The sequence below is a fragment of the Eleutherodactylus coqui genome, chromosome 3, assembly GCF_035609145.1.
Source record: "Eleutherodactylus coqui strain aEleCoq1 chromosome 3, aEleCoq1.hap1, whole genome shotgun sequence".
Taxonomy (NCBI): domain Eukaryota; kingdom Metazoa; phylum Chordata; class Amphibia; order Anura; family Eleutherodactylidae; genus Eleutherodactylus; species Eleutherodactylus coqui.
Window position 1 is genome coordinate 221859855 of NC_089839.1, and position 17805 is coordinate 221877659.

A 17805-nucleotide genomic window follows, 5' to 3' on the forward strand; every position below is an offset into this window, starting at 1 on the left:
TGACAGTCTTTGTTCTCCCGGTGGTCGATGTCAGAACTCACGGCCTCAGTGCGGTTTTGTTCCTTTGACTCGGGGCTGTGCAGCGTGGCAGATGATCGATACCGTGTGATGTACGAGCGCGCTGCGCCATATGTCTTGTTTACAGTATTGTTTCTCATGAGATATTGAGGCTTTTCTGCGTCTCATCTCTCGGAGGGGCTTTTAGAGACCCCGATGCAAGACAGTAAAAGCGGCAGCCGCCATCCATCACTGAGAGGAGGAGGAAGGGGGCGGCTGGGGGAAGATCCAATATACTGCTGGAAGTCAGGACCAAAGTGAAATCCCTGAGGGGCAGAGATATCACACCTGTAGAGCCTTAAAGGGGTTGTTCGGTATTAGATAAACAAAGAATCATAGACTGGTCGGTTTAGAGTTAGGGTCATCGGGTCCAACCCCCTGCTCAGTGCAGGATTCACTAAATTATCCAGGACAGATATTTGTTCAGCCTGTGTTTGAACACTTCCATTGAAGGAGAACTCACCACCTCCTGTGGTAACCTGTTCCACTCTTTGATCACCCTCACTGTCTAATATCTAATCTGTGTCTCCTCCATTTCAGTTTCATCCCATTGCTTCTAGTCTTTCCTTGTACAAATAAGAATAGGGCTGATCCCTCTGCACTGTGACATCCCTTCAGATATTTGTAGACGGCTATTAAAGGGGTTGTCCCGTGAAAGCAAGTGGGGTTCAGCACTTCTGTATGGCCATATTAATGCACTTTGTAATGTACATCGTGCATTAAATATGAGCCAAACAGAAGTTATTCACTTACCTGCTCCGTTGCTGGCGTCCTCGTCTCCATGGCTCCGTCTAATTTCAGCGTCTAATCTCCCGATTAGACGCGCTTGCGCAGTCCGGTCTTCTCCCTTCTGAATGGGGCCGCTCGTGCCGGAGAGCTGCTCCTCGTAGCTCCGCCCCGTCACGTGTGCCGATTCCAGCCAATCAGGAGGCTGGAATCGGCAATGGAATGCACAGAGCCCACGGTGCACCATGGGAGAAGACCTGCGGTCCACCGTGGGTGAAGATCCCGGTGGCCATCTTAGCAAGGTAAGTAAGAAGTCGCCGCAGTGCGGGGATTCGGGTAAGTACTATCCGTTTTGTTTTTTTTTACCCCTGCATCGGGTTTGTCTCGCGCCGAACGGGGGGGCTATTGAAAAAAAAAAACCCGTTTCGGTGCGGGACAACCCCTTTAAGTCTCCTCTCAGCCTTCTTTTTTGCAAGCTAAACATTCCCAGATCCTTTAACCATTCCTCATAGGACATGATTTGCAGACCACTCACCATGTTGGTAACTCTTCTTTGAACTTGTTCTGGTTTGTCTATGTCTTGTTTAAATCAGATGAGGTCTGACTAAGGGCGCATTCAGACGACCGTATATCGGCTGGGTTTTCACGCCCAGCTGATGTACGGCGTCTCTCTCTGCAGGGGGAGGAGGATAGAAGAGCCGGGAGCAGTGCTCTGAGCTCCAGCCCCCTCTCCACCCCCCTCTGCACTATTTGCAATGAGAGGAGGCGGAACTGGCGCGGGGCTAAGTTCCAGGAATTAGCCCTGCCCCCGTCCCGCCTCATTGAAAATAGTGCAGGGGGTGGAGAGAAGGCAGAGAGGGGGCTGGAGCTCAGAGCACTGCTCCCGGATCTTCCATCCTCCTCCCCCTCCAGAGAGAGACGCCGTAAATCAGCTGGGCGTGAAAACCCAGCCGATATACAATCATCTGAATGCACCCTAAGGCTGCATTCACACGTACGTATATCGGCTCGGTTTTCACGCCGAGCCGATATACGTCGTCCTCATCTGCAGAGGGGGGAGGATGGAAGAGCCAGGAGCAGGAACAGAGCTCCCGCCCCCTCTCTGCTTCCTCTCCGCCCCTCTGCACTATTTGCAATGGGGAGAGGCAGGACAGGGGCGGGGCTAATTCTCAGAACTTTGCCCTACCCCCGTTCCACCTCTCCCCATTGCAAATAGTGCAGAGGGGCGGAGAGGAGGCAGAGAGGGGGCGGGAGCTCTGTTCCTGCTCCTGGCTCTTCCATCCTCCCCCCTCTGCAGATGAGGACAACGTATATCGGCTCAGCGTGAAAACTGAGCCGATATACGGTCGTGTGAATGCAGCCTTAGGAAGAGTAGAGGGGGATAATTACCTCACGTGATCTAGACTCTATACTTCTGTTAACACTTCCTAGAATTGTGTTTGCCTTTTTTTGCTGCTGCATCACCCTGTTGACTCATGTTCAGTCTATGATCTATTAGTATACCCAAGTATTGTTCACAGATGCTGCTGCTTAGCCAAATTCCTCCCATTCTGTATGTGCTTTTTCCTTTTTCTTGCCCAGATGTAGTACTTTGCATTTCTCCTTGTTAAATACCATTCTGTTAGTCACTGCCCGCTGTGCAAGCTTTTCTATATATTTTTGAATACTCTCCCTCTCTTCCCTAGTGTTAGATATCCCTCCTAGCTTTGTGTTGCCTCCAAATTTGATTAATTTTCCAGCAATTCCCTCCTCCAGATCATTGATAAAAATGTTGAACACTGGGCCTAGGACAGAGCCTTGTGGTACCCCACTTGCTACATTCTTCCACTTGGATGTGCAGCCATTTATGACCACTCTTTGAGTACGATCACTCAGCTGTAAATCTACCTAACAGTTGCCTTGTCAATCCCATATTTAGTCATTTTTTTCAATAAGGATGGTATGAGATACTTTGTCAAATGCTTTACTAAGGTCAAGATATACGATATCCACCGCATTTCCCGGATCAACCCAGTCAGTGATTCTATCATAGAAGGAAGTTAGATTAGTCTGGCATGACCTGTTTGCTACAAACCCATGCTGGCTCTGGTTAATTACATACATGGCTTCTGTTTAAAAACAGCACAACACCTGTCCACAGGTTGTGTGCAGTATTGCAGTTCAGCTGACTCACTTCAATGGAACAGAGCTGCAATACCAGCCACAACCTATAGAGAGCGGTAGCGCTGCTTTTGCAAGAAAGCATTTATGTTTTTATAATCCCTTTAAGAGGGAGAACAAGAGCACAAAACGTTTGTTCCAATTGCTTCACTGCTGTCAGAGTCTTAAAGTAGCCAGAAAAGAGGAGTGAACAAATCACTTCCCCTTACAAGATCACCCACCCTGTCCTGAAATACTCTGTGCTGCTGGGATCCTGTTTCTTCCACCTTATATAATTCCCAGTCTGTAACCTCGCACTGTATCATCACCCTCTGTGCTGCTGGCAACCGGCTTCTTCCACTTTGTAACTCCCAGCCTGGCACTATATCAGCACATCCTTATCCTGAAATACTCTGTGCTGCTGCACCACCACTTCTTTCCTTATATAACTCTGTTTCTCCTTAAGCCCCCTTTTATGGCTTATCTCCTCAGAGCAGCGGGGGCTTGTGTGCACCATCATCTTGGGGTCACCCTGAGACAAATAATGCAGACGCTGCCGCTTTTCGCAGCATCTAGCAGCAGACAATGGCGCGAGGTGGCTCCTCTCATCTTGCACATCACAATCTCTCCCCAGGTGCTCCGCATTCTCTTTAACGACATCGTTAAATGAGCTCCATGAAAGCTCCAGCGAGAGCGACGATTCTCTGGTGGAAAGTTGGCGACGTGCTGAGCGCCAACAATAAACATCATTATACAGTGAGGGAAGAGACGCCGGAGTCTGGCGAACCGCACACCAATCCTGGCACTGGCCCAAGGATGACTGAGGTCACCACCAGCGCCTATTGTAGGAGGGAAGGGGGCAGCGAGGGGCACGGACCCCAACCAGAGCCTGGACCATGTAAAGGGAAGGGACAGATCTGAGGTGAGCGCACAACCTCGCCTCAGTGAAATGCTTTAAGGAGTAGCTCAAGACTTGCACAGTGAGTTATAGGTCCTATGTGGGTATCGCCTAAAAGACCACCTGTGAAGAGGGGTTCTCATGACCCTAGCACTTCTTAATATAAACTGTTTGCTGTCAGTGAATTGGAATAGTCTTCGTCATTCAGAGGCTTAAAACCTGTAGAGACCTAATACCTGTACTTCTCACAGATGAGGGGATGTTACAATGTATCCAGTCTAGACAGCCTTCAATAATCTAGTATATCCCAGACTCCAAACGCCAGTCCTAATAATATTTCCATCAGCGCACAATTCGCCTAATACGTGTTGTGTAGCTTGGATACAAGATGTGATACCAGCGGGCATGGAGGCTCTAGTACCCTGTTGTACCACCTGTAGCTTGGATACAAGATGTGATACGGGTGGGCATGGAGGCTTACAAGTTCTGTATGGTGTCCTGCTGCATATCGTTCCACATTTGCTGTAACTGAGCCTCTAGATCGTGCAAACTCATAAACTCTTGAATTTGGCGTCCCAGATGGACCCATACATGTTCTTTTGGTGATTGGGCAGCCACGGACGTGACACAATGTTGTGGGGACATTCCTGTGACCCCCTTGTGTGTGCGGCCGAGCATTATCCTGCTGGGAAATGCCTCTTGGAAGCCATGAGAGGAACACAAGTGGCTGCAGAATGTCCTGAACATATCGCTGAGCTGTCATTGTCCCTCGTACCTCCACTAGGGGTGACCGACTGTCGTATGTGATGGCCCCAGACCATCACACCAGCAGGGGGCAGTGTGCCGCTCCACAATAAAGGCAGGATTGAGGTGATCACCCTGAGATCTCCAAACAGGAACACAGCCATCGTCAGTGCCCAAACTAAACCAGGATTTGTTGTTGGACAACCTGATTCCACTCCATAGCAGGGCGGTTTTGTGTTTCATGACACCACTGCAAACGGAGGTGACGGTGGGTGCCAAAGGCAGGACACATAATGGGCGCCGTGAGACCAAAGAGCCTGGAAATGGTTTCGACAGGCACAAGGGTGTAACGATGGCGCCACCTGTATTTAGATGGTGGACAATGAAACAGTTGGAGCTGTGAACGGAGGCGGGTGGTCCAGAACGATCTCCAGCCTGCTCCGCCTCCATTCATGATTGATGATCGTTCCTGTGTCAAAGCACATGAATAGTTCGCTGGAACGATCTGTTGAGAATCTGTTGCCCGATAGATCGTCCCATGTAAAAGCACACTTACTTATATCAACGGCAGAGGCGTAACTAAAGGCTCAGGGACCCTGATGCAAAACGTGAGCTGGGGCCCCCCCTCTATCTGTACCCACACCCATACCTAAACCATGCTGCACAGAGGCGTAACTTGAAGCTTCTGGGCCCCAATGCAAAACCTGTAACAGGGCCCCCAACTATAATGCTTTATTCATAGTACTGTGCTCCCTATCTGGAGAAGAGAGGTCTTATGGGCCCCCTAAGGCTCCTGGGCCCGGGTGCAACTGCATCCCCTGCATCCTCTATAGTTACGCCCTTGATCAAAGGTGCAATCACACATAGAAGGGTTTATTCCGTTCCGACAACTTTTAGGGGAGGGATGTTTGTGTGGCAAAGAGAGGGCTCTTTCACACAAGTGCATAAACATTGACGTCTTTACACCCAGCTGATATACGTGACCAACTAAGCTTATTGGTTTCCAATGCATCCGTTCACATGAGTGAATATATGGTGCCTAAAAACGTGGAACCATGAAAGATGGAACATATGCGACCAAAATACGATCTAATGCATATATGTTGGAAAAAAGATGGTTCTGGAACTATCTTTTGGCCAATACACGCTGGTGGCTCCCATAGACTCCTATGGGAGCAGGGCGAAAAAGGGAGGGGGAGGCGTTTCTGCCATGGCCAATGCTGCGAAAAGCTTACAGGTGCCTCTATGTAGGCATTAGAAGTCATTCAGAGGATTTAAGCCAAGCAACAGTTTTCTGGGGTGCTCACGGTCATGTTAATGGGCAAGAAAATGCTAATTACCATGGCGGAAAAAAGTCCTTTCATGCAATTTTATGGCGCCAGTGAGAAAACATAAAAACGCCTACCCTCATGTGAAAGAGCCCAGAGTAAGAGAATTAGGGCTCTCTTCCACGAGCGTATATCAGCTGGCCCCCTCCCCTCCTTCCTGCTGGCTCTTTGCAATGGGAGGGGGTGGAGCTAAGCGCCGGCCCATCCCGACTCCTCCTATTGCTGGCTGTGGACAGGGGGGGGGGACGTGGGTGGAGCCAAGCTCCTGCCCTCTCCCCACTTCTTGTCCATAGCCATCAATGGGAGGAGGCGGGGCAGGACAGTGCTTATCTCCACCCCCACCCATTGCAAAGAACGAGTGGGGAGGAGAGCAGAGGTGAGCCTGTGATGGGGAGGGAGGGGAAAGGGGTTCAGCTGAGATGAACCACCTGGGGTTTTAGTAAAGTTTAACCAGAAACAAGGCTCAAGTGCTTCAGTTTTCTCAACACTATTTGTTACAATGTATCCGGTCTAGACATTTCTCTGTGATATAAACATCTGTGCTGCTGATGTTTACACTTTCCAGTGCACGGTTTAGACTGGATACATTGTAACAAACCCTCAGCTGTGAGATGTATTGAGGCGGTATATGTTCTCATTCACTGACAGCAAGCATTGTTACATTTATGAATCGTTGTTGATTAGTCGGTTCTGAGCTAAAATGTAAACCATTTCCCATGAAAAGAATTACTCCAATTCTTAACATGATGGTCCCTTTAAGGACTGTTTTGTGCGTATGGTGGACGTCTGTCCCTCAGTACATCTTCCTGTCACTGATGTTTTATAAGATCATAATGTTTGTGGTGGCTCCAAATTGTACATTGGGTTAATAAAGGCACATCCTGCAGTGAGCCCCCCACCTCCCCACCGTGCGACATTATTAATCATCAGACTTTACTCTCCGCCAAATTCTGTAATTAGACAAACGAGGTCTCGATGGGGAAATTTCACAGCAGCTTATTAGTTCTAAACTGGATGTGAATGGTGGAAATCTCCAGACGCGGGTTGCACGGGAAGCTGGGGGTCTCATCTTCTTGCGGTGGGGGGAGACATGTTGCCTGGAAACTGCTCTAAAAATGGTATTTATGTTTACACAATAAAGGGATATGAGGAGAAGACGAGCGCTCGGCACACTACACAAGCTGCTCCGCTCTGACGGCTCTGCAGCTAGCCATTCAAGGGGTACAGTTATTTCACCACTTCTGGAGACCCCAAAGTATAACTATCAGTTGGGGGCTACAGAAGTGTTGATATGTAAACCTAAAGAATAAATGTAACCTGCATGTAATACTACAGATTCGGAGTCACATCTGATACTCCAGTCACATCTAGAGCTGCAGTCGCAACTTAATTAGCTGCTCTTTAAAATCCATTCACACCGCAGTGACAGGAGCCCCCGCATAGCACAAGATCTGTATATCAGACTATGGATGTACACATTGCTTATCCCACAATGCACTGCAGCATGTGCTGTACAAACCATGAAGGTCATAAGGCGGATGATGTTAGCGATAGTGAATATGTGCCTAATGATAGAATTAGTGGTTAGGGTGGTAATGATGATAAAGTGATGATGGTGATTGCAGTAGTGAGGAGGACGTTGATAGTAGTAATACTGATGATGATAATAGCAATAATGGTAATAGTAGTGATAATGATAGCGACAATCGTGAAAACAGTGGTGTTGATAGTAATGGTGGTGAGAGGGATGGTGGTAATGACAATTATGTCATGATGGCAGTGCTGATGGGGACATTAATGCTGAAGGTAATAATAGCAATGATGGGGTTAGTAGTAGGGCTGATGATAGCAGAAATGATAAGGGTGTGGGTAGTAGTAAAAATGATGGTGGTGGCAATAATGATAGTAATGGCAGTAGTGATAATGAGGGTGAAGCCACACGAACGTATATCGGGGCTCGGTTTTCACGCCGAGCCGATATACGTTGTCCTCGTGTGCAGGGGGGGAGGATAGAAGAGCCAGGAGCAGGAACTGAGCTCCTGCCCCCTCTCTGTCTCCTCTCCGCCCCTCTGCACTATTTGCAATGGGGAGAGGCGGGACGGGGGCGGGGCTAAGTGGAGCGAATTAGCCCCGCCCCGTTCCGCCTCTTCCCATTGCAAATAGTGCAGAGGGGCAGAGAGGAGGCAGAGAGGGGGCGGGAGCTCAGTTCCTGCTCCTGGGCTCTTCCAGCCTCCCCCCCTGCACATGAGGACGACGTATATCGGCTCGGCGTGAAAACCGAGCCGATATACGTTCGTCTGAATGCAGCCTAAGGGTGCGTTCACACGAGCGCATAAACGGAGCGTTTTTGCGCCCAATCCTATAAACGTGACCATCTGAGGCGTTGGTTTCCAATGTATTCGTTCGCACGGGCGATTTTACGGCGCGTAAAAACGGCAACCCAAAAAAAAAACGGAACATATGCGACCAAAATATGCGCCAACGCATATTCGATGGCCGAAAAGATAGTTTGCAAAGTAGGAACAAACGATAATACGCTTTCTAGCTCTGGTCATGATCGCCGAAAAACGTTCTTTCCGGCGATTATACGCTGCGCACGTGCGAACGTAAATACGCCTACGCTCGTGTGACCGCGCCCTGATGGTGATAAGAGCAGTAGTGATGAAGAGCACAAGGGTTCATGCCCATGGCAGTTGCTTTTCTCTGTGCTCGTATGCAGCATGAGTCCCATACACTGCATATAGGCAGCATTTCCATACACATCCCTACTCTGAAACAGAGCAGGGAGTGTAAAAAAAAAATTAAAATTACACTGTGTGCATGTGACTTGCGGGCAGTGCCATACGCAGCCATACACGGTCTCTGCTGGCAGAGCGTATTTGTTGCCGAATGTGTAAAACGCTGCAAGGAGACCCTTAGGCCTCATGTCCACGGGGAAAATCAGGCCCGCTACGGATTCTCCATGGAGAATCCGTAGCGGGTCCCTCCTACCCCGCGGACATGAGGCATTAAATCAGAATAAACTCACCTGCTGCGGGCCGTGCGTGTCTTGCTTCCTTCACGGCTGGATCTTCTTTCTTCGGCCCGGCGGATGTGCTCGGCACGCTGGCTGCTTGCCTAGCGCATGCGCCGGGCACATCCGCCAAGCCAAAGAAAGAAGGTCCTGCCGCAAAGGAAGGCAGACCTGCATCGCCCGGAGCAGGTGAGTTTAATTCAGGCGCGAGTCTCCTGCGGATCCGAAACGGCTTCCATAGGCCTCAATAGAAGCCTGCGGGAGCCGTCCCTGCGGGAGACCCGCACCTAAATGGAGCATGTCCATTTTTTTTCATGCTCCAGAATTTTTAAAATTCCCTTTTATTGACCATCCGCGAGTATTTATCTACCCGCGGGTGGTCAATGCATTCCAATGGGGCGCGGATCCGCATGCGGGTGATCCGCTGCGGATTTAAATTCTTCTTTTAGCCGTGGACATGAGCTCTAATTGCAATAATTATTATGCTAATAGTAATAATAATAGTCCTCTTTCACAAGAGCGTTGCCATTTTTGGCCACCCGCATCACGGCCGAAAATTGCATGAACGAGAAATCTCCTGTTTTCTTGGCCATTCACACAGCGTGGTGCAGCGTATATACGCCACCGCCCAGAATTCCTCTGGCCGAGAGAAATCTTCTAAAAGACCTCAATAGAGCCAGGTGACATGGTTTGCAGCACTAGCCGCTACTTAACTCCCTCCCTTTGCCAGCAGCTCCCATAAAAGCCTAAGGGAGCTGCCAGCTGATTGCGGCCAAAAGATAGGGCAAGACCATTCTTTTGCAACTGCATCGAAACATCGACCGTCGTATTCAGCCGCTGATGTGCTATCCTCGACAGACGTTTTAACGTGACTAATAATCTGCCATCTGAATGAGTGCGTTGGAATCCAATGATTCCCATGGTCGCATTTTTTTTATCACAGCCGCGTAAAACACTCATGTGAAATAGGCCTGATGAGGGTGATAGTAGTAGTGATAATGATAGTAGTGGTGATAATTGTAATGATGGTGTTAATAATAGTGATGACAGTGATAATAGTAGTGATAATCATGATAGTAGTGAGGAGGTTGGTGACAATAATAGTGATGATTATGTAATACCGTAGTAATGATAATGATGATGATGATAGTACCATGTTTCCCCCAAAATTAGACCCTGTCTTATATTAATTTTTGCCCCAAAAGAGGCACTCGTCTTATTTTACTTACCTAGCAGGCTCGGTCCGGATCCTCTCTGCTGTTCTCCAAAGCTCCATCATGGTTCCTGAAGTCCTCGGCCGTCCACAGAAGATCACTTACTGGTTACAGGATTCATAAATCCCGCCTCCAGGAAGAGATGGCTCTGATTAGTTCTCAAGTGCTGCCAGCCAATGAATTCCGCGCTCAATGAAGCAATGCGATGGTTGTTATTGGTTCATTAAGAGCTGCATTAATTGGCTGAGCAGAGCTTGAAGAACCAATCAGAGCCATCGCATTGTATAGGTGGGATTTATGAATTGGATGAGCCGCAGCTGCTGCATAAATCCGGCCTGCACAACGCGATGGCTCTAATTGGTTCTTTGACCGCTGCTCAGCCATTCAATGCAGAGCTTGATGAAGCAATCACAGCCATCGCATTGCTTCATCAAGTGCTGCATTGATTGGTTCTTTGAGCGCTGCTCAGCCAATCAGAGCGATTGCTTCCTAGAAGTAGGATTTATGAATCCCGTAACCAGGAAGGGATGTTGTATGAGCAGCCGAGGACTGCAGGAACTGCGCCGAGCTCTGAAGAGCAGCAGGAGGGACCTGGACCAAACCTGCTAGGTAATGTATTTCTTTTTTTTCCTTTTTATGTAATACAGATAGGGCTTATTTTCAGGTTAGGGCTTCTATTTCAAGCCTCCCCCAAAATCCCCAAAAATTAGGGTAGGGCCTATTTTGGGGGAAACAGGGTAGTAGTGATGATGATGATAGTACTAGTAATGACGATGATGATAGTGGTACTTGCCTCTCCGTCTTCCCGGATACCGGTGGTATTTTTAGCTGCTGGATATTGATGTCGCTATTAGCCACATTAGGAATGCAATTAAAATGAAAACAAATAATGAGCGGCTTAATTACCCTTGAAGCTGCAGACAGAACGTTCTGGAAACTTCCATCTCTGCTGGAAACTGCAGTGCATGAACCAAGGATGGGAGCGGAAAAACCACTGAACATCAACCCTGTGTGGACTTACCGCTCCGTCATCACCCTGCGGCAACGCATCGTAACAATACTCCACATCCGTACAACGTCTAGTGTAAATGCTACATTTCCCACAATGCAGTGCAACCCAGCATGTCCTGTACAGACACTTATCCTCCACTGGGGAGAAAAGGTGACGGGAGCTCCCACAGCCAGCAGAATTCTGAATACAGCTCTGGGTGTATAGGAAAAAAAAACTCCTACATTATCTGTACCCAGCAAGTTATCACTATGTTATCTGTGGGGTTACATAGGACTGCAGGGAACATCTACTACCTTATGGCTGCCTGTCTACGGGCGTTGCAGTATCCCGCGGCGGATCTCCGGCACAGGAGACGGCAGACGGATCTCCGCTGTCAGCCTATCTGACAGATAGGCTGATCGCCGCAAATCGCAGCATGCTGCAATTTGCCGCCTGCGAGCGGAGAATCGCAATGATTCTCCGCTCGTGGACAGGGGGGAAACGCGTTGCTATGGAGAGCTTTCATTGCGTTCCCCGTGGCCGGATTATTGCCGCGGGGAACGCAATGAAAACCCGCCTGTGGACAGGCAGCCTATCTGTACTCAGAGAGTTATCACTGTGTTATCTGTGAGGTTACACAGGACTGCTGGTGACATCTACTACATTATCTGTAGTCAGAGTTACATAGGACTGCAGGGAACATCTACTATATTATCTGTACTTATCGCAATACACTAAACAAATGACAACATCAGCTCTGCTACATCTTTTTATATATGGACACAGTTGTATAGTAACAGCAGAATATATTATTTCTCATCTCTGAGGACAGATTCTTGTATACTCTTCATTTCCTGATAGTAGGACAATGCCTCCACCACCCTGGGCTCTGACTGACTGATAACAGAGGTCAACAGCTTGCAGCAGAGGAGATAAGACAGCTGTCAATGAAAGCTGCAGTTCTCTCTGTACATGATTTATATATTTACGGATGTCACTGCAAGGAATAAAACCTGGCACATTGTAAGGGCCTTCTGATACAGTCATTACAATGTATATACATGTAGAGTAGACGGAGACCTCAACCATAAATATATATATATGGAGCTGTATCGTTATATCAATGTAAGGGGCGGGGCTAAGCAAGTGGAACATTGTATAATCTGACAATCAACTATATCAGACACAGATGTAACAATGCTATGAAACATTGGATATAGCTTGTTTCTGGGGTCTTAAATGATCAGGGGAACACGCCCTAAAACATCTATTGCTCTCCTTATTCTGTAAGGGGGGTCTCCAGTGGGCAATATGTTGTAAAAAAGACATTATTATATAATGCCCCCTAGATACCACCTTATATAATAATGTCCTCCATATACATTAATGCCCACTTAAATAAAATGATCCTCCTTACAGAATAATTCCCCCCTGGAGCTTCCACTTATATAATAATAGTGTCTTCCCATACAATAACGCCCCTTTGTAGAGTCCCACTATATAATAAGTGTCCTCCATATAGAATAGTGTCCTCGGAGAAAAAAACCCAAACATTATATTCACCTATTCCCCCGATCAACAAAGCACTTTGTCAAAGGGGTTGTCCAGGTTGAGAAAAACATGGCTGCTTTCTTTCAAACACAGCGCCACCCTTATCAATTGCGCTAAGCTGCAATATCACGCACAACTCTATGGACAAGGGTGGTGCTGTGTTTGAAAGCGAGTAGCCATGTTTTTCTAGCTCTGAACAAACCCTTTAAAGGGCCTTTTACATGGGACGACTTTTGGGACGCAGTATAGGGATGGCATTGCGTCGCCTCTGCTGGGACAGTGCCTGGAGTAAAGGAACGCTTTGCTGATGGGGGAATAGGGGAGTATAATGGGTTTTTACAGACATTAAGTATGGCTCCGGTGACCGTGGGGCCCTTATGGTACCCCACAGGTAAGCATTAGCCTCCATCATTTCAGCACCTGGACAGCAACGGGATTATACAGCAGCTCCACTCTACGATCAGGGACTTCAGTTTAGCTGCATTGTCTATCAAGAGACCGAAGCAGTCTGAGATCCACCTCCTGTCTCATCCTGCTGTTCTGTCCTCTGTGCTTTAGACTGCAGCTCTGCTCATTCAGAAAGGTTCCTGTGTATTAGCAGTTGGCAGAAAGTTAATGCATTGCAAATATGTGATTTCCTTTACAGCAAGGACAGAATGATGATGAACTGCAAGCAACTAAACCCCCAGTGGGGAAAAGACCAATAGGAAAAAAATAGAGATAGGGAGGAGCTTCAATAAGTGGGAGGGGCCTTGTACGTAGAAAGACTGAAAAGTGACACAAGTTATTCCCTATCCACAGAATACTTTCCTAATCAGTGGTCCGACAGCTAAGACCCCCATTGATCCTGAGAACGGGGCTCCAGTATGTCCTGCAGTGAGGGTAGTGCTGATTGCACATGTGCACTGCCACTTCATTCATTTCAATGGGACCACAAGATAGGGCCATGTGCAAGCGCTTGCCTTCCTGCAGCAGTCCCCTAAGGCCCCCTGTCCACGACTGTAAATTCACCAGCGGTAAATCGCCGGCAAATCACGCAGGCTGGCGCAGGCTGAAGCTTTCCATAGCGTTGCTATGGAAAGCACCGGCCCCGTGTCCACGAGTGGAGAATCATTGCGATCTTCGGCTTCCAGTACAGTTTGTGCGCAGGAGATAGGGGAGGAGGTATGCTGTAAATGCTGACTGGGGGGGGGGGGTTGCTCCTGGGACCCACACAGGAGAGCGCTGTTACTACTAGGGACCACTATTATAAGCGGAGGCCCCATAGGAGGCACTCTTACTAAGTTGGGGGCAAAAATGAAGCCCTATTAGTTTGTGGGGCCCAGAGAATTACTTTGTGGGGTCACAGAAGAGGCACTATAACATTTTGGCCCAGACAGAGTGCACTATTACTTTGTCAGATCACAGAGGGTGCACTATTACATTGCAGGACTACGAAGGAGGCACCATTACCTTGCGGGGAGGGGCACTGAGAGGAGGGGATAACAGCAGTATGGGAAGTCTGTGCAGCGATGAGTCATGGCTGGAAGACATCTTCACAGTGGTATGGGCCCAGACATGAAAAACTAAAACAGACCAATCAGAAAACACAACACCTGTGATAACTGAAGGTAACTACACGGTAATCACTATCACTGGAGGTAACTGCACTGTAATTACTATCAGTGGAGGTAACTCCACTTTAATTGCTCTCACTGTGTAGACTTGGTTTCTTACTGCTATATGGCGGCTGCACTGTGCACTCCTGGGTTAGACTCCTACCATTCAGCTAGTTATCCCCTATCATGAGGATCCTGTGGATGGTGGATAACCTGCATTTGTAGGATAACCTTTTTAAAGAGCAGTTGAAGGTTCATCCTCATCATCAGCTTCAAGGAAAGCTCTGTGATAACCAAGAGAGTTGCCCTTACATCATCTGTCATCCAGCTTTCCCAGGCTCCTGAAAGCCACAGAGGATGTGGAGGGTGTACCATTCCCAGTGAGCTGCCCATAAGGAATCTCTCTGGGGTAGAATAACTTCTATTAGGCTGAGCCCTGTTCAGCGTGCGGTAAATGTTACACTGCACCCTCCTCTCCAGCACTGGGAGGGTTAATCCTGGGTAGATCGATCACTTCTTGCACGGTCCAGCGGTAATGTGCTGCTGGCACAGATGAGGATGGGCACTACATGCTGACGGAGCTCCTCACTATGGAGCTGCAGCCCCAGCGAGCATTCTGCTGCGGCAGCACTGGAGCCGCGAACGTTGCTGCGCCATAAACTTTTTATATGCACTTAGCAGAGAGGAGCGAGTCGCGTGAGGTCAGCGCGGGTTCATCGAGCTCCTGTATGGCTGCCAGGCACATGACTGCAGAATACTACCTGGTGTCATCTAGCCTGCAGAATAAAACCGCAAATCACTTGAGTAGCAATTCCCTACTACTCTTCACCCTGAACTGGCTGATAGCAGGGAGCAAGAGATTGTATTCAGCTGCACTGCAAATGGAGAGACCAGCTTTATGGTTTCTCACCCCATTAGTATTGGCTATAAGGGCTTCAACAGACGAACATATGCAGAAGTACACTCGCCGCAACGGAGCATATTTGTGCATAAACAAGTGCTTTCCGCAGGGTCATACCCTTCCCCTTGATTTTATAACCTGCCATAGACTTTTATGGCAGCTTTCTGCATAACACACAGGAAGATAGGGCAGGTCCTATCTTTTATCGTGCAAGAGAAATGCGCTCGTTGCAACAGACCCACTGAAATCAATGGGTTCACTTTGTCACATTTTGCAGGAGCGAGTCTCATTTGCGCAAAAACGTGCACAAACACATTCGTCTGTTTAAGTCCTATGGTAAGGTGACCAGATTTTTGCAGGACAAAGGGGTGTGGTCAGAGGCGGGGCTTATGACAATGTATGATTTTACCTCCATCGTTATAAAGAGTACAGGGCCGTTTCAAAAAAGACGAGGAGCTAATTTTGCAGCATTTCTGAATCCAAGAAAAGTCAAAATCTGTATCATTGGTACATCGCCGCATAGTATGACATCAGCTGCGGATATGCAGCTGATTTCCAGTCAATATCTGCACCAAAGGTACGGATTTTGACTGGTTTTTGGATGCAGAAATGCTGCAAAATTTGCTCCCTATCTTTCTTGAAACGCCCCAGTAGTAATAGCGCCCCCCACAGTGGACTTCTATGGAAGCTGAAAAAAAGGAGGGGGAGGGAGTTTATCCGCATCCAACACTGGGAAACGAAGACAGCTGCCGCTATTTAAGAATTGAAGTCATTCCGAGGATTTCTGCCGATCGAGGGATTTCCATGCAGAAGCGTATTTTTTTTGCCACCCCGTGGCAGCCACCCATGTGCATGGCCCATAATACGCTAATTAAGATTTGGACTACATCGCGGCGTTTTCTTTTGTTTTTTTTTAGCCGCGATCGGCTGAGCGTAAAAACACATATGGCCGTTTGAAAGAGGCCTGAAACAGATAGGCATCATTTTGTCCTGTTATGTAGCCATGCTAACCATGGCTACATAATGGGACAAAACCAAACCATTGATTTTAATGGTTTCGTATTCATTAGCGGAATTCTCGCCGATTGGTAGTATGGGCAAGAAAAGACAGGACTTCACTACCTTTCTTGCATGTTGTTTTTCTACATGTGAGATAAGACCTCTCAGCACAACTGTTCACACGGCAGATATTCGCTACGAAATTTGTTGCACTGATTAGCATGAAATCTGCACTGCATTAATTTCAATGGGAATCCATAGGGTAGTCTATAAGGGCTTAAACACGTGGGCACATGCGCATATACGCTCACCGCCACGAAGCAACATGCTATGGTGTGTAGAAAAAAAAGTCAAAAGATAGGGCAAGTCCTATCTATTCTTGGACACAATTTCTGCAAGCGAGAAACATGACCAAGAGAATGAAGCCATTGAAATCAATGGGCAAAATCAGTGTGCCGAATTCAGACACGTAGTATCTTGTTTCCTTGAGTTTCTGTGTTGGAATTCCGCATGTGGATTTTGCCCATTGACAGAGTAATGACATATGTGGATCTGCGCCCAAAACTACAGCAGAATGCTCCGGAAGCTCTGCAGCATAGACTGGCTATTAGAGTTAAGCAAACATACTCTGCCAAGCTTGATGCTCGTTCGAGTATTAGCGTTCTCGATGGTGCTCGTTACTCGAACGAACATCAAATCGTGTTTGACCCCGCCCCAGATTTTGGCTCCTCCCCGCTGTGACGTGTCTGATTTGGCCCTTCCCCGCCGCGACACAGCACGCGTCATTGGCAAATTTTTTGTCGAGAGAGAGAGAACGAGAACACACACGAACCAAGAAAAAGAGAAAAAAAAGCTCGGCACCCGGCGTCCCACATACAAAAATGCTCGAGTCTCCCATTGTAGTCAATGGGGTTCGTTACTTGAGTAGAGCTCTCGAATTTTATGAAAAGCTCGACTCCAAAAATGCGGACCCGAGCATTTGGGTGCTCGCTCGTCTCTACTGGCTATCAATTTTCAAAAATGCTGCAGATTTGTAGTGGAAAATTTCCAGACCGCGTAAAGAAGTTTTCTAGGAGTGCGATTTATTTATTTCTTTATTTTTTCACCCATTTTTCTTCACTCTTTGCAAATTAGGCTTCTTTCACACAAGCGCATATTGGCTTGCCGTTTTCACAGCCGGCTGATATACGCTATGTTGGGGGCGAAGAAACTGGTGAACGGGCGCACAAATCAAACGTTTGTGCGCCCGTTCATATGGCCTGGTGAGGCTGGCGCAAATGCGCTGACCTCACCAGGCCATCACCCATTTCCCCTCCCTCCCCATTGCAGGCTTACCTCTCTTCCTCCCTGCTTGGTCTGTGCAATGGGAGGGGGCGGAGACAGGGTGCCCGCTTAGCTTTGCCCATGTCTCGCCCCTTGTCCATATCCATCAATGGGAGGGGGCGGGGCAGATTGGCACTTAGCTCCACCCCCATCCAACTCCCCTCCATTGCACAGACCGAGCAGGGAGGAAGAGAGGTAAGCCTGCATGGGGAGCAGAACAAAGGGAGAGAGTTTAGCTGCCACGCTGCTAAACTCCCTCCCACTTATGGCCCAAAACATGGTTCCAGGACTATGTTTTGGGCTCAACGTAAAAACGCCGGCGC